This window comes from Carassius gibelio, chromosome B22 (assembly GCF_023724105.1).
Source record: "Carassius gibelio isolate Cgi1373 ecotype wild population from Czech Republic chromosome B22, carGib1.2-hapl.c, whole genome shotgun sequence".
NCBI classification, from domain to species: domain Eukaryota; kingdom Metazoa; phylum Chordata; class Actinopteri; order Cypriniformes; family Cyprinidae; genus Carassius; species Carassius gibelio.
This window is the reverse complement of record NC_068417.1, coordinates 3,589,624-3,616,507: the sequence shown is the minus strand read 5'-3', so window position 1 is coordinate 3,616,507 and position 26,884 is coordinate 3,589,624. Positions and strand designations below refer to the sequence as shown.

Here is a 26,884-nt window from a genome sequence, read left to right as displayed (position 1 = left end):
TAGCACCAGCCTTCACTGATTCACACGTTATAGAAACGAAAATGATGGTGTATAAAATTTATTTTAATAATCATTTATAATATTCAGGAGAAAGACTGTGTAATGAGGGGCAGAAACTGAAAAGAAGAGGTTTTGTTCACTCTTAGAAGAGGACACACTGGACTGATTCAGACACTGTTCAAAACAGCCGAACATCAACAGGTTTGTGTGAAAACTGTGAGGAAACGGAGTCAGTGTTACGTGTGTTATTGTGGAGGAAATATGAGGAGGAAAGAAGGGAAATGATTCAAATAAAGACAGACATTGTAAATGATAATGTTCAGAAGCTTTTAGAATGAAGTACTTGTAATGTGTTCAAACATCTGATGATTTACCTAAAAAATTTTGGATTGATGGAACGAATATAATTAATTTCTAAATGTCCTAGTTTGTCATATACTGCTCCACACTCCAGTCTCGTATGTGGCTTTAATGAACCTTTAAAATCAGCCACCAATCAAATCAAAAGAAGAAGAAGCTTTCCTACAAGAAAAATCCTGATCCATACTTTATTCCAGTTGCGGTTAGGCTGCAGTCTGCCAATAAACACAGAAGAAGAAGAAGTAGAGCCGATGACGTCAGCACTCGCGCGCGCTTCAGTTTGGAGGTTTTCTGAGGTGAGTAGTTCGCTATTTTCACGCAGTTGTAAAATCCTCTTTACACCTTTTGTTTCGAGCAAACTCTTTACATAAAAAACTGTAAGATGTGGAAATACTCTGATGTTATGAACGCACTAAATAACATAGAAATGTGTTCAGATTCATAAGGATAAATCACAATGTTTGATAAAGATGTGTTTCTATCAGCAAACAGTCAGAATAAAGTGAGCTGATCTGCTGCTGATCCTGAATGTCTTGTTTAATGAGTGTTTATAGTCTGAGACTCATCAATATTATCAGCTGATCAAAATCCTCTTTATTTCATGATAATAGATCCTGTTTTCACCTCATTCATTATACTGATGACTTCAGATCTGTTCATTGACACATTAAGATCATTTTCTTGCTGTCAAGATCAGAAAACAACACTGTTATCAGTTATTGTGACATTACAAGATGAAACTATCACAACAGCATTTATTCATTAGTCTGTGATAAACCATGTTTCATATAAAACACAAAACTAAAACACATTCAGTTCAACTCCATTCAGTGGTGCTATATTTGTACCTTGTAGATTTGTAAAATTATATCTCTATGTTTATTCTTTCACTTGTTAAATTCTTAAATTGCTTATATTTGGCATCTTTTAATTGTTATTAATTTTATAAATGTGTATGTGTCTTTATATTAAGGGGGGGGGGGGGGGGGGGGTGAAATGCTATTTCATGCATACTGAGTTTTTTTACACTGTTAAAGTTGTTCCAAAAATACCTCTTCCATTTTGTCACAAGTTTCGGAAAGTTTTTTTCGAGTATGGCTCTGTGTGACGTTAGATGGAGCGGAATTTCCTTATATGGGTCCTGAGGCACTTCTGCCGGAAGAGCGCGCTCCCGTATAGCAGAGCACTGAGAGCACAACAGACTTCACTGATCAGATCGAGAGCGTCGCGAAATGTCACAAAAGAAGTGTGTTTTTGGTTGCCAGGGCAAGACAACCCTGCACAGATTACCAAAAATAAACAGCATTAAGGGACCAGTGGATGGAGTTTATTTTTACAGAGCATCAACGGAGTTGTGCAAGTGTTTGTGTTTGTTCCCTGCATTTCGAAGATGCTTGTTTTACAAACAAGGCCCAGTTTGACGCCGGATTTGCACATCGTTTATTTCTTAAGGATGATGCAATCCCAACGAAAAAGGGTCACGATTGTGTGTTGGAACCGCAGGCGGTGAGTAAAACTGCTTCAAATATCTCTGTGTTGTTAACTTAGCTATCGGTGCGTAAGCACATCAAGTAAACAACATACGGTGTTGTCATCAAACTGCACTTTCCACATGTACAGCTTAAAAAAAAAAAAAAAAAAGACGACATAAAGTGGAACTTAGTCATTTTCCAAAACCGCTAAGCAAATATATACAGTTTCAGTACATACCACATAGAGACGTCGTTGCTGATCCTGCTCTTGTTAAATTTCAGCCTCTGGATCTGATTCTGGATCATAAATATACGCTGAATCTGACTGTTAGCCATGGTTTGTTTTGGATGATGTTTTTTTCCTCACGGTAATGTCACAGCTTCCAAACGCTCTCAACGCAAAAGCCTACTCGCGCTCGTGATTCTTTAGCTCCGCCCACACGTCACGTCTCCAGCCGCTCGGCACAGACTATTTTTCTCTTATAAATATAATAAAACTAAAGACTTTTTGGAGATATGAAGGATGCAGTACTACTCTATAGGTACTCAAGATTAACAGGAGATTGAGTGAAAACGAGCATTTCACCCCCCCTTTAATGAAAGAGAAGATGAATACTAATAAAAAAAGACTTATTGATTATTATTTTATTTTTTTTAGCTCACAAGTATGACAAGCATCATGAAGAAGATAAATCTGCAGAGACAGAGTTTACTGAAGAACAGAGAGAACATGAGAGATCTAGAACCCTGCAGAACCAAACACACTGAAGAACAAACAGCTTGTGTTTATTCTTCATCCTTCAGTAATGAGGCTCAGAAATGTTTGTATGTGTATATATATGTATGTGTGTGGATTTCATCAGTGGCGGGTCACATGTTCACTCCTACTATGATGTTTCTGATTTTATTACATTCAGTGTAAACGGTGATTTATAACGGATCAGTAACAACAAGATCACAGTTGAAGTTCACACAGTCTGTCTGAGAGAGAATCTCCTGGAGAAATCAAAACAAATGAACACAGCTGCACACAGAAGAAACATAACCCATACAGCCCAGTTAAGCAACATGACACGACCAAGAGAGTGAAGTTTTCCCTGGAAACCATGATTGAAAATTTGACATTTTAAAGCGTTAAAGCGTTAAAACGAGTAGTTCATATATATTTTAGTTCAATATTTGATATATTGTCAAAGCTAACTGTTTTTGCTCCATTTGGTTAAAAGAAAACGCTTCCAAACGCTTCTCTGAGCAACACACAGCAGTGTTTCGTTACTGAAGGATTCGTGTTTGTGAATTTTGAATCATTTGAGTCAATGATTCAGTTCTCCATTTATAAAGACATGCCCTGTGTCTCAATGTTCATACTATCAGCCTAAATAGTGTGTGAGATTAGAAGAAGTGTATAGAAATATAATGCAGGAACCAGTTAAATGTCCTTGTTAGTTTTTATCGTATTTAGTCAACCTTATCCTGTTTAGTTTTAGTCGACTGAAAGTCTCAACATTTTAGTCTAGTTTTAGTCAATGAAAACTTGACATTTTAGCAGTAAGATTATTATTAATTAACCACACAGCAGTATTAAGTTTGGCAGCCATTTTTTAATTCAGTCTTAGTTTTACTCAAATGTACATTTTAGTAATCATATTTAGTCAACCCTGTCCTGTTTTTGTTTAGTCAAGTTTAAGAAAATGAAAAGTATGAGCATTTTAGTCAGGTTGTGTAATGGCTAAACCGATCAGAATTATTTTTGCTCTAAATTATAATCGTAATGTTTGTTGTTATTTGAGAAATGTACTTTTGTGTTTCAGGTATTGCTCTTTCACCAGTAAACACAAAGCAACAGAATGTGGACTCATACACATGGTTTATTTAATCTATTAGTTTATTTAATGTAATGTGCTGATTTATTAGGCTTTTTATTATATAAAATATCACCAAAGACTTATGCACTCAGTCTGTCTATAATATGAAAACTGCGGAAACAAAGAAAAATATGATAACAGTGAAATCACTAATAGTTATTCCACTATTTCCAAATTGCAGCATTGCATTGTCAGTGACAGCATTTGAAGATTGATTTATAAAAATCATTTCAGGTTTAAGAAGTGTTTCAACATTGCATCAACTACTGATGAACACATTGATTTTATTTGAATCATCACTCTGTAGTTTATTTAATCATGTATTATTGTGTATTTGGAAGACGTTTGTCTTTCAAACACATTAAAACACACAAATTTACAAACTTTTGTCATCTGATCCTCTTTCACCAAATATATTTACTTGAAGTACCCCTGAGATTTAAAATATATATATTTTAATAATTATCACATTTGCATGATCATGATTTTTTGATGTTGGTTATGTCCACATGACATGCAGGTAAACAAATGAAATGTTAAACTTTTTTAGTAAGATTTTATTTTGATTGGTTTTAAAATTATTTATTTTAATGTATCCTTTTTTTATGATTTAATTAATTAGCTTTTTATTAAAGTCACAAACCCTAGTTTGGGAAACCTTGATTTAATGTTTAATGCACTTCATGTTAATAACAACAAATGGAATATATATATTTATTAGTCATGGGCCGGTATGAGATTTTGATGGTATGATAACCTTAAGCAAACATATCACGGTTTCACAGTATTGTTTTTACAGCTCTGAAATGATTGAGAATCATGAGTCAGTTCGGGAGTTCGGAGCGAGTTCGCGGATCATTTGAGTCAGTTCGGGAGTTCAAAGCGGGTTCGCGAATCATTTGAGTCAGTTTGGGGATCGCGAATCATTTGAATCAGTTCAGGAGTTCGTAGCGGGATCGCGAATCATTTGAATCAGTTCGGTAGTTCGTAGCGGGATCGCGAATCATTTGAGTCAGTTCGGGAGTTCGAAGCGGCTTCGCGAATCATTTGAATTAGTTCGGGAGTTCGGAGCGGTTTCGTGAATCATTTGAGTCGGTTCGGGAGTTCAAAGCGGGTTCGCGAATCATTTGAGTCAGTTTGGAGATCGCGAATCATACACAGCAAAAAATTGAGTTTATTTCAACACCCAAAGAGTAATTTTAACACATTCAGAGTAAAATGGTGTTTGGTGTTGGAGTTATTTCACAGAGTTGATCATCAGTGTTAAACAAACTCCACAGAGACGTAATTAGACTCCGCCCACGCATTTCCAATCGTCGCTGGTGAAATCCATGAAGACGTTGCCATTATCCTCGTGTGGCTTTGAAAGGTAAGATAAATTTAATCATACTTTTACATTTATGATTGGTGCTTATTCAGTAGAGAATGTACAGCATAACGTGCTATGGAGCACTGTGCATAAACGTATATTAGGCTGTGTGTGTGCATTCGCTTCCACATTTCAAGTTAACGTACATCGTGGCAGCGGTTTACGCTCGAGCTTTTCGATTTAACAGCTTGGTCTCTAATAAATATGCTTTACCGAATTAATAAAACGAGCGATCTTTTACAAAGCCTCGTTTATTGCCATCGTCGACGTGATTAGCTTCGTTAGCTAGCTAAGTTACTGTACGAACAGTACGAACAGCAGAAGTATGTGAAGCTGGACTGCATTTAAGAGAGGTTTAACTTTATGTAATTTCACATCAAAGGTTGTTTTTTTTTTCTTACTCCTTTAAAATAACTAAGAATTTGATTAAAATCTGATAAATTCTGTTTATTGTGTTGTTGCCTCATTTCTGTATTTGCCTTTATCACATAATTTTCTGTAGAAGGGGATGTATTGATAAAATAAAAATTATTCATATTTACATTTTGCTTGCATCATAAAAAAACATGTTTTCGGATCAGACATTTGTTGTGAAGCAAGAAAGGGCGTCAACTTAAATAATTTTTTCTTCTTTTTTCAGTCATTGAGAAATTTTGCTTGCCACCTAATGCAAAAGTTACATACAAGGATGCAACAGGGACAGAAGTCGATGCAGAAATATTCAGCGACCTCATTGGACAAGGCAATGTGGTGCTGACTGTTTTCTCAAATGATGGTGAGCTTTATTGAATGTTTATGTTGTGTTATCAAGCAACTCTGGATAAATATGATACATTGGCTATTTCTGATTCTTGTGCTGGTCATCACAATATTTGTAATATTTTAATACTTTATTTAGAATTTTCAGACTCTTTGTCTTCCATATCTGAGAAGTCTGACAAAAGCAACAGTTCAAGTGCATCCACTGTAATCTTTCATGAGGTCCCTAACAAGAGACAAAGAAAAGAGGACACATCTGCACTGTCTGCAAAACAGGTTAGAACAAAGCTTTTTATGTCCTTTTGTGTCCTAAAGGTTCTGTTCACCCAGAAATGAAAATTATCCAAAATATATAAAAAAAAATTTAACCCCTTTGAGTCTGTGTTAATTAATGAATCACCAAGGTCATTTTTTATTTTAATTTATTATTATTAACTTTTTATAAAAAAATTAGCTGCATGACCATTGTATAATTTAAGACCAATTTGATATCTTCTCTTAGGCAACTCCCTACTTAAGCTATCGGAGAACAGTATGCTGCTTGCATAGTGATACTGTTCCCTCAAAGATCCATATTCCAAGAAAGGCTACGTAAGTCATCGTCTGCATGACCCTTTCATGTTATAATTGCAATGTTATGATATCGATATCTGACATAGAAATGTGATTCTTTTAAGGAACACTTTTATGATGCTGCAAGCAACATAGGACACATTGCTTGGCATATGAAAACAGTCCACAGGAAGATGAGACGAGGATCTTTGCCACTAGACAGCCCTCATGATGTTTCTCCAGGAGGCCCAAAATGCCAAAAAGCTACTAATTTTGAAGGGCAACTTGATGGGAGTTCTTGCAGAGAGGCCATTTCTTTGCTCAGCCAAACCACAGAGAAGTCCCTAATATTCCAAAAGATGAGAGAGACCTTTCAGCATCGCCAAGAGCTTATTAAAGATCCAGGCTCTAGTGTTGATATCCTCTCCACATTCCCATGATTCATAGATACAAAAGGCCTGGTAAGTTTGGAATAACATGTTTTCACAAGAATTCAATTTGAGAACATTGTTTATAGTTTAATATCTTCTTAAAGGTTGGTCAAGACTTCACTCTCCTGTTTGACACCGAGACATCCTCCAGGCTGCTTCAGAAGAGGGACACACTCTTCAGGCCAAATGTCATTAAAGACACCAAGCAACTTACTTCAACAGCAGAGATGAGTCAGTTGTTGCTCTCAGCAGAATGTCCTGAAGGAAGTGACCTTCATGAGACAAGTAAGTCGTATTTGATTTGCTTGTTTTTACACATCTGCTATATTTGCAGTTACAGTTACAATATATTTAGTTTTGATGAATTTTTTTATCTATATTAGCAGTTACAAGATATTTTGTTTTGATAACTTGCACTACATAAAATCTTTAAAAAGACTACATTAACCAGGTGAATGTTTAAAATGCTTTCTATTCTTCAACTTAAAATATTTAATTAGAAGGTTTAGAATTAATTAATTCATGTGTTGTTGTTTTTTTTGTTTAGTTTTTTCTTCATGTGAATTTCGGAAATGGCATCCCTTCTTTAACTGATACATCTCCTTCCACCATCAACTTTTCAGGGCACATTTTGAGTTAAATTTGTCCTATGATGGTGCACTTCTGAACTTTTTTACACATTCCTGCAGACAACAGTGTATAACATTGATGAAAGTAAAATGGAGTCTCCCAGGGTTGGAGATTTGAGAGTAGTATGATGTTGACAGAATGCTAATTTATTTGTCAAAAAGAGCACCCAGACAGTCAACAGTTGATTTCATATTTAAGAGGTGAGAATTACAAATAAACAAGTCATTGGCAAATATTTTGTGTGCTGTTGTTTATTTAACACTATTTTGTATATCTTTGGAGACTGTACAGATTTAACCACCTAAAACATGCAACTCTGAACAGTGTTGTTTTTCTGTATCCCTTTTAATGTTATTTTAACACTTTTTGGAGACAAATTGGTAACTCAGGGATTGTGTTAAATATTTAACTATTTTGAAAGTGTTATTTTAACTCCGGAGAGTGTGGAGCTATATAAACTCTGAAAAAGTGTTGAAATCAACTCTGTGAGAGTTAATTTAACACTGGACTTTTTGCTGTGTAGCTGTATATGGATAGGCATTTTTAACTAATTTAGTAGCTAGTTCTAATTACTTTTTCCACGCGTGTTTAGGTGCGATATGTGAACTCGTATTTTTTTTTTATGTGTTATTTTTAAAAGAATAGTTAAAAAAAAAAAAAAAAAAAACTTGACAAAATATATATTTTGCTTTTGAGCAACATACAGAATATTAGAAACAGAATTAGTTTATTTTTTTTCTTTGATTTGTTTCCTAAAAAGAAAAAAATAAAGACTGACATCTTTATTTAACCTAAATCTGTTATTAGAGTTATTTAATTTGTTATATAATTAATATACATATAATTTATATAATTTCATATCATTTAGTTATATAATAATAATCATACACATAATTTGATTTAATAATAACCCAATGTGAAGCAAAAACTGAATGTTCTGACAAGCTTTGTGAAATTATATATATATATATATATGTATATATTACTCTTTGTATTTTTAGGTCAATATGGTAGTATATTATCCTATTTAAATCAAGTTAGGTCAAAAGTAATCTAAAGTAGTCTGATTAGATTACCTAAAATGTGTAATGTAATGGATTATGTTACTAACTATAATTTTTGTCATGTAATTTGGATTACAGTTTACATAGCTAGACTATTTTAGTTCCCTCACTCCACAACAGATAATTTTAATTAACAGTATTTAGAAAAGAACAAGAATTAAGAATATAAGAAGCTATAGCAATACAGACGACAAGCCAAAACAAATTAATTTAAAACAAAACGAAACTGAAACCAACATTGGTACAGTGATAACACTTAATGGCACAGATTTTACTATATATTTAAACTGCGCAGTGTTTATGTATTTTATTATGGTAATGAAGAGACTGCATTGTCAAAGTAACTGTGGGATTATATTATATATATTATATATATTGTGTAGGATTATATACACATTATGATCAGCAGGAACGTGAGAGCTGTGGTAATAAATACAGTTGGATTGAGTTTGCAAACGTATTGTTAAACAATGTATTCTATGCAAAATAACAGTAATGCAATGATATTTTTATAGAAGTAGTTTACTGTGCTCTGTACAGAAGTACTGTGAGGAGTGCAGTAAAAGAGCAGGTGCAGGTTAGATTGGTGTTGTGGAGTTCAGAAGTGTCACAGTCTCGGGGAAGAAGCTCTTCCTGAGTCTACTAGTGCGAGAGCGTAGTCTCCTGTAACTCCTGCCGGATGGAAGGAGGATGAAGAGTTCATAGTGAAGATGAGAGGCATCCTTGATCATGTTTCTTGCCCTGCCCAGACAGCGCTTCTGATAAATGTTCTCGATGGAAGCTAACTGGGTGTCAGTGATCCATTGAGCAGTTTAAGGCTCCGTAAGAAGTAAAGGTGCTGCTGTGTCTTTTTGACCAGGGTGGAGGTGTTTTAGTTTTCTCCACCCACTGGAGTGCTTTGTGGTCAGATGCAGAGCAACTGCTGTGTCATACTGAGATGCAGTTTTTAATTTGTCAGGTTTTTAATGATATCTGTTGACTCAAACGGTTTGAGTTAAGTCACTTGTCAGGTTTTACAGTGAAGGGTGGTCTGATGATCTTAATGAGCTAACGCTCGTAACCTTCATCGATGTATTTTCTTTACTTGTTTGTAGCGTCAGTGCGTAATGTTACACATCTGAGCAATTAAAAAATGTGAAATCTCTCGAGGTCCACCTGCAATTCACAAATATGGATGAGTGCAGGAGCTTCAGATTTTCTGTGAAATTGTTGTTCGCTCAAAGGTCTTGAATTAATTAGTTTTAATAATTGTCTTTCCATTTACCGTTTTTTTCTTCACTTATTGCATTATCTATGTTCTTGATACTTGAAGGTTACACTGTTGTTACAAGTTACTCCTGTTGTATTAGCACTACAAGTGCACTATGTATAAATTAAATAAGTGTTTTTCTATTTAATATTTAACTTATTGTCTAAGCTGTGGTCTTGATAGTTGTTTATCTAATTACCTTTTATGTGTTACACTGCCCCTTTACTGGTTTTATATACCTTACTGTAAACTGTACACATTTACCTCAATGTGATGCACAAATAATGAGATACAGAATTGATCAATTTTGCCATTTATTGTTGTAACAGGTGGTATGCAATATGCATAACAATGATAATGCTGTTCATGCATAGGCAACATTTAATGTAAGGCTGTGAAAACGATTACTAGCATCCAAAATAAAAGTAGTTTATTTAAGGTACATTTCTGTATATGTATATAAATGCACATACATACAGGTGTATATAACCCTCTTCACATGAACCCTGAGGTGATCTATCTGCCGTGTTTCCTCCACATCTTCTGCATCCAGCTGCGTCCTCTGGTGAATGAAGGTATTTTCACTTCTGCACACACGAGTCCAACACTGTCTTTATAGATGCTATCGTGAATTTCAAGTTTCGTCTTTTCTGCATTGTCTTTTCATCGTCTGAACTGCTGTTGATCTTCTCCAAACTGATTTCTGTCTGTTTGTTTTCTTACTGACTATTATTGGAGCAATATCATCAATAACATTCTTAACTTTTGAGTTGAAGGAATCAAGGAGAATATCAACAGAGTCTGCAGAAATGCTTGGTGTTACAGATATAGCCTCCATAAATAGTTCACTTGTGTTCTCGTTAATGCATCTCCTTCTGACAGAGACAGATCTAGATTCAGTGCTAGCAGAGATCAATATATCAAAGAAAATACAGAAGTGATCAGATAGTGCTATGTCTTTAATAACAATGGATGAAATGTTTAGACCCGTACTGATGATTAAGTCTGGAGTGTGTCCATCTTTGTGTGTGTGTCCATCACACGCTGAATCAGGTCGTATAACACTGATAAATGCATGTAATTCACTAAATCTATCATGATCAAAGAACCTTTTGTGTTGGGATATATTTATATCTAATGTGGTTTGATCTGTTGTCTTGACAAACAGCTTCGACATCAGCATGTATATTATTAGATGAATGTGGTCCGTGTATCTTTTAGTAGTTTGAAGTCTTATTTTTTTTTCTTCTGCTTATATGAACTAAACATTTTTACTTCCCCTCCACACAAAATGCCATATGAAAATATGAGAGAGCACACAGTTACAACAAGTGATCTGTTCTGGATCCATAAAGCAGTTGGAGAATCTGTGAAATCAGTCTGAGAGGAGAAACTATTTGATCAGACACGAAGAACAAACCGACTGAAGACAGTTACAGGAGAAACCAGAGTCAAAGACTCTCAGGATCTCAGGATCAAACACTGCTTTAACACATTTTTAACATCTATATTTGTCTCAGCTTATTTCTGTTGAACATGACAGCATTGATCTCCAGGAAGCTCAGAAGAGCTGATGATCTTGTGCATCAATGCTGAATAAATCGAGGGTTATTTAGCTGACAGGAGAGTTTGACTTCACTTTACTACAGAGCAGCCTCACATCAGCTCATCTGTCTCATCTCTCATTACTGATCCAGTTTGTCTCTTCATATCTGTGGACTCAAACCGCTCAAGATGTTTGACACAGTTTGCTTCTGGTTGTGTTCGTGGCATATGCTTGGTGAGTTTGAAATGTGTATTTTTTCTCTCAAATATGTGTGTTTGTTTTTCTAAATATCCTTTCTATAAAAACAGTGAAGCTCAAACAGCAGCAGCTTTAGTTTCAGTCGTGACGTGATTCTCATCTGAAGAGTTTTCTGTGTATGAATTCAGCTCAAATCAACTTCAGTTCCTGTGTCGGCAAATGGGTTTTATTCAAAATCACCATGAAGATTTTTTTTCGTTTTGTTGTTTGGATATTATTGGTCCCAGATTTACATTTCACACAGTTTACTTCAGTAAACCTTCACCTTAATCTGTGACAAACTCTGTTTGTGTTTGTTCTTCAGGTGTGTTTCTGATTCAGATGAAGTGAAGTCAGTGTCTGTGATGGAGGGAGATTCAGTCTCTCTACAGACTAACACTGAACTACAGACAAATGATGAGGTATTCTGGACATGTGGACACTCAGAGACTCGTATAGCTGAAATTGATAAAGACACTGGAAGATTCTCCACATGTGGGAAGCCAGGACAACACATCACAGCCACCGGAAACACCAGAGACACAGCCCATCTCACCAGACACATTATCCCTCTCTCCAGCATCTCCACTTCTGTGCTTCTCACAGAAAATGGAGGAATTGGTGTATGTTGGGACTAAACTCTCCCACTCATTCGCTGCTAGCCCGCAGATATCAACTAAAAAACGGCGGGCCCCCCAACCACCAAAGCCTGTGGGCCCTGTTCCTATGAGAGCTCTCAGACCGCTGCCACAACGCCAGGGCCCAAACCCTCTATCTGCTGAAGGTGAACCAAAAACAACTGATAGCTCTCAGTGATATGTGTCGGGTCCCCGCTATAATAGCAGCAACATTGACAAATGCCTACTGAACAAGCGGAAACCCAGTGTGCCTGTAGCTTTCTCTATTTCAGTTTTATCACGTGATAGAAAGTCTAAGGCCTTCTCAAGCCGAAGGGCAAACTCATCTAATCTGCGGCCTATTATGCATCAAACTAAGATTGATGTAAAGACACAAAGCACAGCCATTAAGCTAGCACTTTTAAACATTCGCTCACTAAAAAATAAATCATTTCTAATCAATGACTTTATAACCTCAAACAATCTGGATTTTATGTTTCTAAATGAAACATGGCTTGAAGACAGCTGCAGTGCAACAATCCTAAATGAAGCAGCCCCTCCTAACTTCACTTACATGAGTGTTTGCAGGACTGTTAGAAGAGGTGGGGGTGTAGCTGCTCTATTTAAAGATGTCTATCAATGCAAGCAAATGTCATTTGGTCAGTACTTGTCTTTTTAATATCTAGGGATCTGCTGAAAGGTGCTCCATGCATTCTGTTTTTATTATTTACAGGCCTCCAAAATACTCTCCAGCCTTTGTTGAAGAGGTCACAGAAATGTTATCAATAATTTCCTCAGAGTTTGACTGTTTTGCAATTGCAGGGGATTTTAATATTCACATAGATAATGCAGAAAACAAAACTACAAAAGAAATGATAACGGTTTTAAACACTTTTGACCTGATTCAGCATGTGCATGGACCCACACACAAAGGTGGACACACTCTGGATCTAATCATCAGTAGGGGTCTAAACATTTCATCCATTGTTATTAAGGACGTAGCACTATCTGATCACTTCTGTATTTTCTTTGATATATTGATCTCTGCTACCACTGAATCTAGATCTGTCTCTGTCAGAAGGAGATGCATAAATGAGAACACAAGTGTACAATTTATGGAGGCTATATCTTTAACACCAAGCATTTCTGCAGACTCTGTTGATATTCTCCTTGATTCCTTTAACTCAAAAGTTAAGAATGCTATTGATGATATTGCACCAATAATAGTCAGTAAGAAAACAAACAGACAGAAATCAGTTTGGAGAAGATCAACAGAAGTTCAGACTATGAAAAGACAATGCAGAAAAGCCGAGCGGATGTGGAGGAAGACGAAACTTGAAATTCACTATAGCATCTATAAAGACATCCTTCATGCTTTTAATGTGAAACTAGCCACAGCTAGACAGAACTTCTTCTCAAACCTTATAAACAGTAACTTAAATAACACTCGTACTCTTTTTGCCACTGTTGAGAGACTGACAAACCCCCCAAGTCAGATTCCCACTGATATGCTATCAGACAGCAAATGCAATGAGTTTGCTTCTTTCTTTTCTGAGAAGATCATAAATATCAGGAAGGCGATTAGCACATCCTCAAGTAATGCAGAGGTCAGACAGATTCGGCCAAAATATCAAAAAGATACTATGTCTAATTTTGAAAAAATTGATAGCAAAATTCTGGAAGACATAGTGCAGAAACTAAAATCATCAACCTGTGGTCTTGACACACTTCCCACATCTTTCTTCAAAAGTGTGCTTGACTGCTTAAAAGCAGATCTATTAGAAGTGGTGAATGCCTCACTTCTTTCTGGGACATTTCCAAACTCCCTAAAAACTGCAGTTGTAAAGCCCCTCCTGAAAAAGACCAATCTTGATAACACAACTTTGAGCAATTTTAGACCAATATCTAATCTTCCTTTTATAGGCAAAATTATAGAAAAGGTAGTTTTTAATCAGCTGAACAAATACTTAAACTCAAATGGATACCTGGACAATTTTCAATCTGGTTTCCGACCACATCACAGCACAGAGACAGCACTCATTAAGATAATAAATGATATTCGCTTAAATTGTGACTCTGCCAAAATATCGGTGCTGGTTTTGCTAGATCTCAGTGCTGCGTTTGACACTGTCGATCATAACATACTACTAGAGAGACTGGAAAACTGGGTCGGGCTTTCTGGGATGGTACTCAAATGGTTCAGATCATACTTAGAAGGGAGAGGCTATTATGTGAGTCTAGGAGAGCATAAGTCTAAGTGGACGTCCATGACATGCGGAGTCCCACAAGGGTCAATTCTTGCACCGCTCTTGTTTAGCCTGTATATGCTTCCACTAAGTCAAATAATGAGAAAGAACCAGATTGCCTATCACAGCTATGCTGATGATACCCAGATTTACCTAGCCTTATCTCCAAATGACTACAGCCCCATTGACTCCCTCTGCCAATGCATTGAAGAAATTAATAATTGGATGTGCCAGAACTTTCTTCAGTTAAACAAGGAAAAAACTGAAGTCATTGCATTTGGAAACAAAGATGAAGTGTTCAAGGTGAATGCATACCTTGACTCTAGGGGTCAAACAACAAAAAATCAAGTGAGGAATCTTGGTGTGATTCTGGAGACAGACCTTAGTTTCAGTAGTCATGTCAAAGCAGTAACTAAATCAGCATACTATCATTTAAAAAACATCGCAAGAATTAGATGTTTTGTTTCCAGTCAAGACTTGGAGAAACTTGTTCATGCCTTTATCACCAGCAGGGTGGACTATTGTAATGGGCTCCTCACTGGCCTTCCCAAAAAGACCATTAGACAGCTGCAGCTTATCCAGAACGCTGCTGCCAGGATTCTGACTAGAACCAGAAAATCTGAGCATATCACACCAGTCCTTAGGTCCTTACACTGGCTTCCAGTTACATTTAGGATTGATTTTAAAGTACTTTTACTCGTATATAAGTCACTAAATGACCTAGGACCGAAATATATTGCAGATATGTTCACTGAATATAAACCTAACAGAGCACTCAGATCATTAGGATCAAGTCAGTTAGAAATACCAAGGGTTCACACAAAACAAGGGGAGTCTGCCTTTAGTTACTATGCTGCCCGCAGTTGGAATCAGCTTCCAGAAGAGATCAGATGTGCTAAAACACTAGTCACATTTAAATCTAGACTCAAAACGCATCTTTTTAGCTGTGCATTTGTTGAATGAGCACTGTGCAATGTCCGAACTGATTGCACTATATTTTCACTGTTTTATGTTTTATTATTGTTTTATTATTAACTGTTTTAAAATGTTTTAATCATTTTAAAAGTAAAATTACTTGTTTTATTTTTGTTATTATTTTTCTTCATGATTATTTTACTTTCTCTTATGTAAAGCACTTTGAATTACCATTGTGTACGAAATGTGCTATATAAATAAACTTGCCTTGCCTTGCCTTGCCTTGCCTTGCCTATGTGATGTTCTTGATGTGAGATTCAGAGACAGACTGAAGCTGGATCATCAGACTGGATCTGATCATCACAAACACCAGAAACACAGACTCTGGACTTTATCAAGTGACCATCAGAGGGAGAAGATTGACCACATACAGATTCAATCTTACTGTCTCTGGTCAGTCACAATTACATTTGTGTCATTTGTGCTGACAGTTTTCATAAAAATATTTTCATGAACCAAATCAAAAAGCAATAAACATATATATTTAAAAACATTTATTCAGAGACTATAAAAATGTCAATAGTGCTCAGTGCAGTATAACTTCAGAATGATCTTTATTGTCAGTTGAAGTATTTTTACACACCTAACACATTTAAAAGACGGTCCATGGTTTAATGTGAGATACAGATGAATATTTAAGTTGATGTAAACTCTTCTCTCCACTGCGTCTATCTGTCATCCTCCGTTCAGCTTCAAACTGCATGTAACATATACAACAGTCAAGACAATGACATTCACGTATGTGTGTGTTTATGAAATTGTTCAAAGCCAATAAATTATCAAACAAACAATGCACACTCCTCTCACACAGAAAAAGAGACGGCACATACAGCTCTGGTGTTTGTGTTTCAATGGCTTAAAATCAGTTTTAAAACAAAAACATGTCTTAAAAATGTGTGTCCATGCTACAAATGTAGTCCCTCATTTAAAAGAGTTTTCTAACCTGCATTTGGGCCCAGACCCTGTTCTTTCTTCGGCGGTCTCTATCGCCCCGTGACAGAATTCAGCCAGCAACATGGGTCCAGCACGAGCCTCCCGAGGCGACGGCGTCCGCTCACAAACCTGCCTGAGAAAACAAACATCTCATGAGCAGAAAGTTATCACTTCCAGTCATGTGCACACACTCTCAAGTCTGCAAGTGTAGGTATTTGGACAGACCCTGACCTCCTTCTAATGTTACTGGATTCTGAGTCTCCTAAATAAACGTCCACAAAGCTATTTGCATAAAACACACCCAAACCGTCTCCATTTAAGGGCTTTATGAACAAACTTGTGTTTCACGCATATAGTCTTTGCCGCTTTAGGGATCTTATCTATTCACGAACACCTTGTAACACTCCAGAGAAAAAGAAAAGTTGTAATTGCATCATATCACTCCTTTAAGACCAAGTAGATTTCTCTGCCGTCTAGTCACAATCACTTCAGCTCAACAGAGGTTTCTCCACACACAACACAACCTGCCATGAGCCACAGCTGCAGAAACACACTGAAGCAGGCTTCATCATCAAAGATCTGAATTCATCATTTAGGATTGGTATCATCTGAACCAGAACTGACCCATAGATGTCACCCGAGACTGAGGAGCCGATGTTAACTATGTTCATAAAGCGTTTAAAAAGAAGCACTTGTGTGTGATGATTGTTCAGGGCTGATCTGTGATCTACACGTGATGCCTGGCATGGACATACAGTAGTGTTATCTCATCATAACATAACCAAAACACACATGATGCAGCAATAAAAAGTCATTGTTGAGCACAGGTGAACCTCACAAGAAATGTACACCTAAAACATGTAATGAGAAATGATTATAAACCTGACATTAACCTCCTGACAGCTGTAACATGTGCATGTTCTCTTCAGCAGGGATCCAGACTGATCATTTCTGTGAGTGTATCGACTCATAAACTCTTCCATTTCTGTTACATTTGAGAAACAACAAGCGGTAATGAAACGAAACGAAAGTGAAACTAAACCGCGCTGGGTTTATCAGCTCGGACCGAGCACACACTGGACATCACAAGCTAAACAAAACTCTTCATGTTAGAGGAAATCACCCGACAGGACTTATGTTAGGCTGATCTAACGCCCTGAACTAAGAAGGGCGGTGTGCAGACAAAATGAATTGAGGTGAAAGACACACCTAATGAGACAGCAGAAACCATTGTAACCCCAGAAACAATACCTGCTATGTTAAAGCTAGGGCCTGGGTAAGTATTTATTTCAATGCTATGTTTAACTTTACCTGTCAAGTGTAATCTCTTTTCGTCTGTTTCAGCAGCAATAAATATTATAGAATCAAATACTGGTTTTACGAGGCTTTGTTCATATATTTAAATAACAAAATGACATTGGTAAAGCAATAAGAGAAAAATAAATGAACTGAAACAAACTTTTACAATGTCAAATCAAATCCTTTAAAAGAAGTAACAATGTGAAATAAATCAAACTTCTATTTTCACAAATGTTAAACACACTTTAGGGAATTAAATTGGAAAATGTACAAATGTACAGCTCAATAACCAAACCGTACACTTTTAGATTTCCCCAATGAAATAATCACTAGATTCAGTAACAAAACTCGGTGAAGTGAAGTGACATTCAGCCAAGTGAAGTGACATTCAGCCAAGTATGGTGACCCATACTCAGAATGTGTGCTCTGCATTTAACCCATCCGAAATGCACACACACAGAGCAGTGAACACACACACACACACTGTGAGCACACACCCGGAGAAGTGGGCAGCCATTTATGCTGCGGCGCCCGGGGAGCAGTTGGGGGTTCGATGCCTTGCTCAAGGGCACCTAAGTCATGGTATTGAAGGTGGAGAGAGAACTGTACATGCACTCCCCCCACCCACAATTCCGTCCAGCCCGAGACTAGAACTCACAACCCTTCGATTGGGAGTCCAACCCTCTAACCATTAGGCCACGACTTCCCCACGAAGTGGGTCCACATTCAGGATCTCACTCACTCACACACCCTTCGTTGCAGGCCTGAGGTTTCTCCAAGAACACCCTGTTTTCTTCCACTAACATCAAACACAATTTCTCTCCTCTCTCTGCTCGTCTTCATCATTCTCCTCTCTTCCCACGTGATGCGTGAGCACGTAAAATAAGCCATTAAACATATAAATATATAACTATATGCATATACATGAAAACACTATAATGAAACAGTATAATATCCCCACTCACCTCCTTCAAGCGATCTCTTCTTCAGTCATACCTTCACTTACTCACATTATCAACTCCTCTCTTCAATCTGGAACATTTCCCTCAGCATTCAAGCAGGCTCGGGTAAGCCCACTGCTCAAGAAACCATCTCTAAATCCAGCGCTTCTTGAAAACTACAGACCGGTATCCCTTCTTCCATTCATTGCAAAGACGCTTGAGCGGGCTGTGTTCAACCAGCTTTCTATGTTCCTTGGACAGAACAACCTCCTGGACAGCAACCAATCTGGCTTCAAAAGTGGCCACTCAACTGAGACTGCTCTGCTCTCGGTTACTGAAGCCCTGCGACTAGCAAGAGCAGCTTCAAAATCCTCTGTACTCATCTTACTGGACCTGTCTGCTGCTTTTGACACTGTTAATCACCAGATTCTCCTGTCCACCCTCAGAAAGATGGGGATCTCTGGAACTGCTCTCCTGTGGGTTAAGTCCTACCTCTCTGACAGATCCTTCAGTGTGTCTTGGAGGGGTGATGTTTCAAAGTCACACCACCTTGCTACTGGGGTTCCTCAAGGCTCAGTACTTGGACCACTTCTCTTCTCCATCTACATGACATCTTTAGGATCTGTCATTCAGAAGCATGGCTTTTCTTATCACTGCTATGCTGATGACACCCAACTCTACTTCTCATTCCAGCCTGATGACCTGACGGTAGCTGCTCGCATTTCAGCCTGTCTGAGTGACATTTCCCACTGGATGAATGACCATCACCTTCAGCTTAACCTTACAAAGACTGAACTACTGGTGATTCCAGCTAACCCATTGATTCATCACAACTTCTCTATACAGCTGGGCTCGTCAACCATAACTCCTTCGAGGACAGCCAGAAACCTAGGAGTTGTGATGGATCATCAGTTAAGCTTCACTGACCACATTGCTACAACGACCCGGTCCTGCAGGTTTGCCTTATACAACATTAGGAAGATTAGACCCTTCCTGTCAGAGCAAGCAACCCAACTTCTTGTCCAAGCTCTTGTTCTCTCCAGACTGGACTATTGTAATGCTCTCCTGGCGGGCCTTCCTGCATGTACTGTCAAGCCTCTGCAAATGATCCAGAATGCAGCAGCGAGGGTTGTCTTCAATGAGCCAAAAAAAGCTCATGTTACTCCCCTCCTCATCAGGTTACACTGGCTACCAGTAGCTGCTCGCATCAAATTCAAGGTACTGATGCTTGCCTACAAGACAACCACTGGCACGGCACCAACTTACCTAAACTCACTGGTTAAATCCTATGTGCCCTCCAGAAGCTTGCGCTCTGCAAGTGAACAACGCCTTGTGGTGCCATCCCAAAGAAATTCAAAATCACTCTCACGGACCTTTTCCTGGACTGTGCCCAGCTGGTGGAATGACCTCCCAATCTCAATTCATACAGCGGAGTCTTTACTCACTTTCAAGAAACATCTAAAGACTCATCTTTTTCGCCTGCACTTAACCTACTAACACCAGTACTTTTCCTTTTCTTGTCTTTTTAATTTAATTAAAAAATAAAAAATAAAAAAAATTATATACACCTGGCTATGCGTTCTATACTAGACTAACTGAGACATGTCATGGCACTTGTATTCTGTTGTTGTTCTCTTGTTGACCTGACTGCTTCTATTGTTCTCATTTGTAAGTCGCTTTGGATAAAAGCGTCTGCTAAGTGATTAAATGTAAATGTAAATGTAAATGTATAAAAATAAAATACAAATTAGAAATGTAAATAAGCATATTAGGATCAAACCATAATGTAGCCTCTTTTTAGTCTCAGAAAATACTGATAATCATCTTAAAGACATCTACTAAACGTCTATTTGACATCTGATAGGAAATGTCCTGTACATGTCACTGCATGAAGAGGGTCAAATCTGGTCATATCTGGTCGTGGTGAACTGCTGTGTGATTTCAGGTTTGTCGTGTGTGTGTGGAAATGATCTAAGCAGAGTTACACAGAACAGTAAGTTTCCAGAAATATCCACATAGTCCGGTGTACACAGACATCTTCAGGAATGGGTGAAGTTTGATGGACACAATGTATAGAGCTGAGACACTGCTGGTTGTGAGGACTGGTGTCTGTCAGACCTTTCATGTGTTCATGAGCAGCAGTAAAGAACCAGGAGAGTCTCACAAAACAGCCTCAAAACAGTCTTCATATTACTGAACTCTAATATAGCTCGCCTTATTAGTTCTGAGAGACTCTAGAGAACAGATCTGTGTCTGTTTTATCATTCACTGAAATATTTCATTCATCTAATTAAACATTTTAGGGTGATGATTCACATCTATATATTCATTTGAGCCAATGAAAAATAAATAACTTGTCCTACACAATATTTTCTATGTCTATGAAAACAGATTTATAAAACGTGACACTAAGTATATTTTTCTTTTAGAAGAAATTTAATTCATTTAAATTTTGCTTTTGATCCAAACAACAAATATATAGATTTAATCGAAACAAAATGTCTTATTTTAGAAATGTATTGTTTTAGTTTTAAAAATATTGTTTATGACAAGTTATTTATTTTTATTGGCTTAAATTAAAAAATATAGATGTGAATCATCACCCAAATTTTTGTTTTTAATTGGATGAATAAAACATTTGTCAGTGTTATTTCTAAGTTAAATCTATATCATATATTGAGATACGAGTCTTAAACAAGATCTTTCTTCTGTGTTCCTGGGGTTTCTCTTCATCAGATCCAGCAATGTCTCTGTATGCGTTGTCTTGAAAATAAATTGTATTATTATTATTTGTTGTGGATTCTTCTGAGATGGATATATATAGCACTTATCTTATCCACTTCTCTTGTGTTTTCTGATTCTGATGCAGGATTTTGAGGACAGTGGTTAAGACAGGAATATTAGATATATCCAAATATTAGAGAATAAATTACATTGAGAGTAAATAAGACAGCTGTGATATTTCTCATTTAAACTTAAATTACATGAAAAAACAGTGTTATAAATGTTGAATAAGAGTACAGAAAGACTGTAAATAATGGAGAAGACTCTAAATTCATTAGTCTGTCTAATTTTTCCTTAAATGTAGGATATTACTAAATGTTTGATTGTAAAATGATATAAATGTTAATTTCAGCTGTAAATAAGAGGTAAAGTGCTGTTTTGCCTTTTTCAAATTTATAAGTTTATGAGTTACAGTCTCAGTTTTTCTCTTTTATAGACATTAGATTCAAAACTATTTAAATTTTAAATGAGAGATTGTGAAACGCACATATATCTACATCTCAGCGACCTGTAAAACTGAACAGAGATGATAAATTCAGAAAAGAAGATGAAAATAACTGGGTATTTTCTATTTGTATGTAGAAACTAATTCTATGAATCATACATTTAATATATCTTAATTATTCATCATAACCTACAGAATAACTGAATGAAATCCTTCAATCTGAATTCATAGACTTTTGCTGTAATGAAAGAAATGTAATGAAATTTCTTCAAATAAAAACAGGACTGTATATGATTCTGTTATATAGCATATAATCATTACCTTTCAGATTGGTATGTTTGTCTTGGATTATTTGATATGATTTGTCCGTCATTATTCATTAACCCTTCAGAGTAGTCAAATGAATCAGAAGGAGGTGAATGGAGCAGATTGAGAGGGAGAATGTGAAGAAACAGCAGGTGGCGCTAGTGCACTGTTTTAGTTTGGGATCTGCTGTTGGAAGGAAGAAGAAGGAGAAAGCAGGTGTGTTTGTGCTTCACATTCCTGTCCAGTTGGTGGCGCTGATGCACGAGATCTGTTGTTAACTGGACTTTGATTTTCTCCAAGATGAAGTCGTGTCAGGTGACAAACATCAATCGTGAAGATCGCACAGGTGTTTAACAGCGATCACAAACCGGAAGTGTTTGAAAGACTTCTGGATTCTGTTCCTGCAGCACAAGATCGTCTGAACTACTGCAAGTAAGTCTGAATACTTTCACCATTACACTTATTTAGGAGAATGATGAACGCATTTCAGAGCTGGATGAAGCGGGATTTGTTCAGTTATAACTTATACCTGTCTGTCGCTGAAGAAACAAACTACCGAGAAATAATTTATAGGGCTGCTCCGATCACGATTGGCCGATCGTTATGCGCATCTCGTCAGTAAAGCTGGTTCTCTAATCAGCGGTAAATTCCCTCAGGTGCCTGATTTCACATAGAGCAGCTGTTACTACACGGAGCCGTTGTTAACTGAGAAGATGCGCAAATTCACGTAAATTGCTTTACTGACGAGATGCGCATTAACGATCGGCCGATCGTGATCGGAGCAGCCCTAATATTTTTACAAGTCTGTTTTTACGTGTAAAATGTAGCATTGAGAATAATTCTGAAAAGTATTATTTTATTTCTTCTTCCATTTTAAACCGAAAGTATTCTGAGGTCAGATCAAACCTGTTCTTCTGGATAGAGAGACGGTAAACATGAGCAAAATTTATCTTCTTTTAAACTTCTAAATGATCTGATAGTAATGTTCGTGTAAATAGAAGTGTGTTGTGAGTGATCTGAAGTGATTATTACATGGCAGTATATTTGTAGCTTACTTTATTTGTATATTGATTGCTTGATAACTCAAACTCAGCCCTAGTTATTTTCTTCATCATTTGTTCCTCTGAACTCTCTTGATCTTGATCTCATTGTCATGTCCAGGTCATGATGAGCATCTGATCGTCTTCAGAGACACAAAGATCTCAGTGTTGAGCTGTTCATCTGCCGTATGTCAGAGAATATATATTTAACAAATGCATTATATGTATCTAACTCCGTGATTTGATTTATTTTTCTTGTAGGTTAAATGATTGTGGCTTAACTGAAAAAAGCTATCCAGCTCTGTCTTCAGTTCTTGGATCAGAGACCAAACTGAAAGAGCTGAACATGAACAATAATAATCTTCAGGATTATGCAGTTAAGATACTCTGCACTGGATTGAAAAATATTAATTGCAAATTAGAGATACTAAGGTACGTTTTGTGACAATCGGTAGTGTTTGGTTAGAAGATCCATCTGTTAACATGGACCTAGATCATTTGCCACAGAATTGAGGACAGAACTGCTTCAGCTCAGTTAAATCTGGAGCATGAACTCTAGATTCCAGGGCCTTCATTTATGTGTAATGAGTGCATAAGAATGCAAAGTGTGTGATCTTCCATCTTGTACTTAAGGAGTTAGTTCACCCAAATAGCAAAATTATGTCCCTCATGTTGTTCCAAACCCGTAAGACTTCTGTTTATCTTTGGAACACAGTTTAAGATATTTTAGATTTAGTCCGAGAGTTCTCAGTCCCTCCATTGAAGTGTGTTCGCTATACTGTCCATGTCCAGAAAGGTAAGAAAAACATAATCATAGTAGTTCATGTGACATCAGAGGGTCAGTTTTTTTTTGAAGCATCGAAAATACATTTTGGTACAAAATAACTATGACTTTATTCAGCATTGTCTTCTCATCCCTGTCTGTTGTGAGAGAGTTCAAAACAAAGCAGTTTGTGATATCCGGTTAGCGAACGAATCATTTGCTGTAACCGGATCTTCTTGAACCAGTTCACCAAATCTAACTGAATCGTTTTAAATGGTTTGCCTCTTCAATACAAATTAATCCACAAATGACTTAAGCTGTTCACTTTTTTTAATGTGGCTGACACTCCCTCTGAGTTCAAACAAACCAATATCCCGGAGTAATTCATGTACTCAAACAGTACACTGACTGAACTGCTGCGAAGAGAGAACTAAAGATGATCACCGAGCCGAGCCAGATAACCAACAATAGACTGACTCTGTTTCCTAAAAGCATCATAACTTAAGTAGCACTTGAAAATTCAATTAAATTCAATTCAAGTTTATTTGTATAGCGCTTTTTACAATACAGATCGTTACAAAGCAACTTTACAGAAAATTATGTTTCTACAATATTTAGTAGTAGCTAGTAGTTTGTGCACATTTGACAGGATTTTAGAAAAAATTAAAATAATAATAATTATACAAGACGTAGTCAGCTAGACGATGAACCATCAATATTATTAATTAAGTTATTATATGATGCAGTCACACATGTAGCAATAATTGTTAGTTCTGTTTGTTGATTCAGGGTTAGCATCATCTGAGGTCCTCTGAGGGTCAGCATCATCTCTTCTCAGGTGTTATGGATCCAGACTGGAGCTTGTGTAAATCCTAGTTACCACGGGATGAAGATCCCAGCAGAAACAAAATAGAGACATCATTAGCATAGCTGCTGATCCAACAAAGTAAAATTAGTTTAACCCAAGCTAATGAATAAAAATGCACCTTTGATCAGATGCAACTACACTCACAATTTAAAAGATACATTATTCGTATGCTTGGCGAAAGATATGTGTTTTTAATCTAGATTTAAACAGAGAGAGTGTGTCTGAACCCCGAACATTATCAGGAAGGCTATTCCAGAGATTGGGAGCCAAATGTGAGAACGCTCTACCTCCTTCAGTGGACTTTGCTATCCTAGGAACTACCAAAAGTCCAGCGTTTTGTGACCTTCGGGTGCGTGATGGGTTGTAGCGTGGTAGAAGGCTAGTTAGGTATGCAGGAGCTAAACGATTTAGGGCCTTATAGGTAAGTAATGATAATTTGTAACTGATACGGAACTTAATAGGTAGCCAGTGCAGAGACTATAAAATTGGGGTAATATGATCATATTTTCTTGACCTCGTAAGGACTCTAGCTGCTGCATTTTGGACTACCTGTAGCTTGTTTATTGACGAAGCAGGACAACCGCCTAGAGGTGCATTACAATAGTCCAGTCTAGAGGTCATGAATGCATGAACTAGCTTTTCTGCATCAGAAACAGATAACATGTTTTGTAGCTTGGCAATGTTTTTAAGATGGAAGAATGCAGTTTTTGTAACATTGGAAATATGATTTTCAAAAGACAAATTGCTGTCTAATATAACACCCAGATTTCTGACTGTAGAGGAAGTAACAGTACATCCGTCTAGTTGCAGATTGTAATCTACAAGATTCTGTGTTGTGTTTTTTGGTCCAATAATTAGTATCTCTGTCTTATCCGAATTTAATTGGAGAAAATTATTTGTCATCCAATCTTTTACATTTTTAACACACTCTGTTAGCTTAGATAATTGGGAAGTTTCATCTGGTCTCGTTGAGATATATAGCTGAGTATCATCAGCATAACAGTGGAAGCTAATTCCGTATTTTCTAATAATATTACAAAGGGGCAACATGTATATTGAAAATAGAAGGGGACCTGGGACGTATCCTTGTGGCACTCCATATTTTACTGATGATAAATGAGATGACTCCCCATTTAAGTAAACAAAATGGTAGCGATCGGACAGGTAGGATCTAAACCATCTTAGAGCCTGCCCTTGAATACTTGTATAGTTTTGTAATCTATCTATGAGTATGTCATGATCTATGGTGTCGAACGCAGCATTAAGATCAAGTAAGACTAGAAATGAGATGCAGCCTTGATCTGACGCAAGGAGCAGGTCATTTGTAATTTTAACAAGTGCAGTTTCTGTGCTATGGTGGGGCCTAAAACCTGACTGAAATTCTTCATACAGATAATTTTTATGCAGGAAGGTGCTCAATTGAGCAGACACAACTTTTTCTAAAATTTTAGACATGAATGGAAGATTTGAAATAGGCCTATAATTTGCCAGTACACTAGGATCTAGTTTTGGTTTCTTAATAAGAGGCTTGATAACCGCCAGCTTGAATGGTTTTGGGACGTGACCTAAAGATAACGACGAGTTAATGATATTGAGAAGCGGTTCTTCGGCTACAGGTAACAGCTCTTTCAGTAATTTAGTGGGTACAGGATCTAATAAACATGTTGTTGGTTTAGATACAGTAAGTTTATTTAGCTCTTCCTGTCCTATATTTGTAAAGCACTGCAGTTTATCTTTGGGTGCGATGGATGAAACTGAAGTGTTAGATGCTGTAGAATCTACATTCGCTATTGTATTTCTAATGTTATCTATTTTATCAGTGAAAAAATTCATAAAGTCTTTACTATTTAACGTTGGTGGAATATTTGAATCAGGTGGCGTCTGGTAATTTGTTAACTTAGCCACTGTGCTAAATAAAAACCTTGGATTGTTTTAGTTATTTTCAATGAGTTTGTGTATATGCTCTGCCCTAGCATTTTTTGGAGCCTGTCTATAGCTGGACATACTGTTTTTCCATGCAATTCTAAAAACTTCTAAGTTAGTTTTTCTCCATTTGCGTTCAAGACTACGAGTTACTTTCTTGAGAGAGTGAGTATTACTGTTATACCATGGTCCAGTAAGTTTTTCTCTAAC

The 26,884-nt window shown here is 36.9% G+C and overlaps 1 protein-coding gene and 1 long non-coding RNA gene across 3 annotated transcripts in view; both read left to right on the top strand.

Annotated features, from left to right (window-relative positions):
• The window catches only part of LOC127987559 (uncharacterized), a 1,718,354-nt gene that overhangs the window by 111,365 nt on the left and 1,580,105 nt on the right, over positions 1–26,884 (top strand). The gene's annotated exons all lie outside the window — the stretch shown is intronic.
• Positions 4,162–7,088, top strand: LOC127987623 (uncharacterized). Of its 2 annotated transcripts, XR_008161272.1 has the most exons (6): positions 4,162–5,066; positions 5,707–5,841; positions 5,965–6,101; positions 6,328–6,416; positions 6,503–6,838; positions 6,913–7,088. It is a non-coding gene; the product is annotated as an uncharacterized LOC127987623 (long non-coding RNA). The 2 variants fall into 2 exon arrangements; XR_008161271.1 differs by having other exon boundaries at positions 4,162–5,841.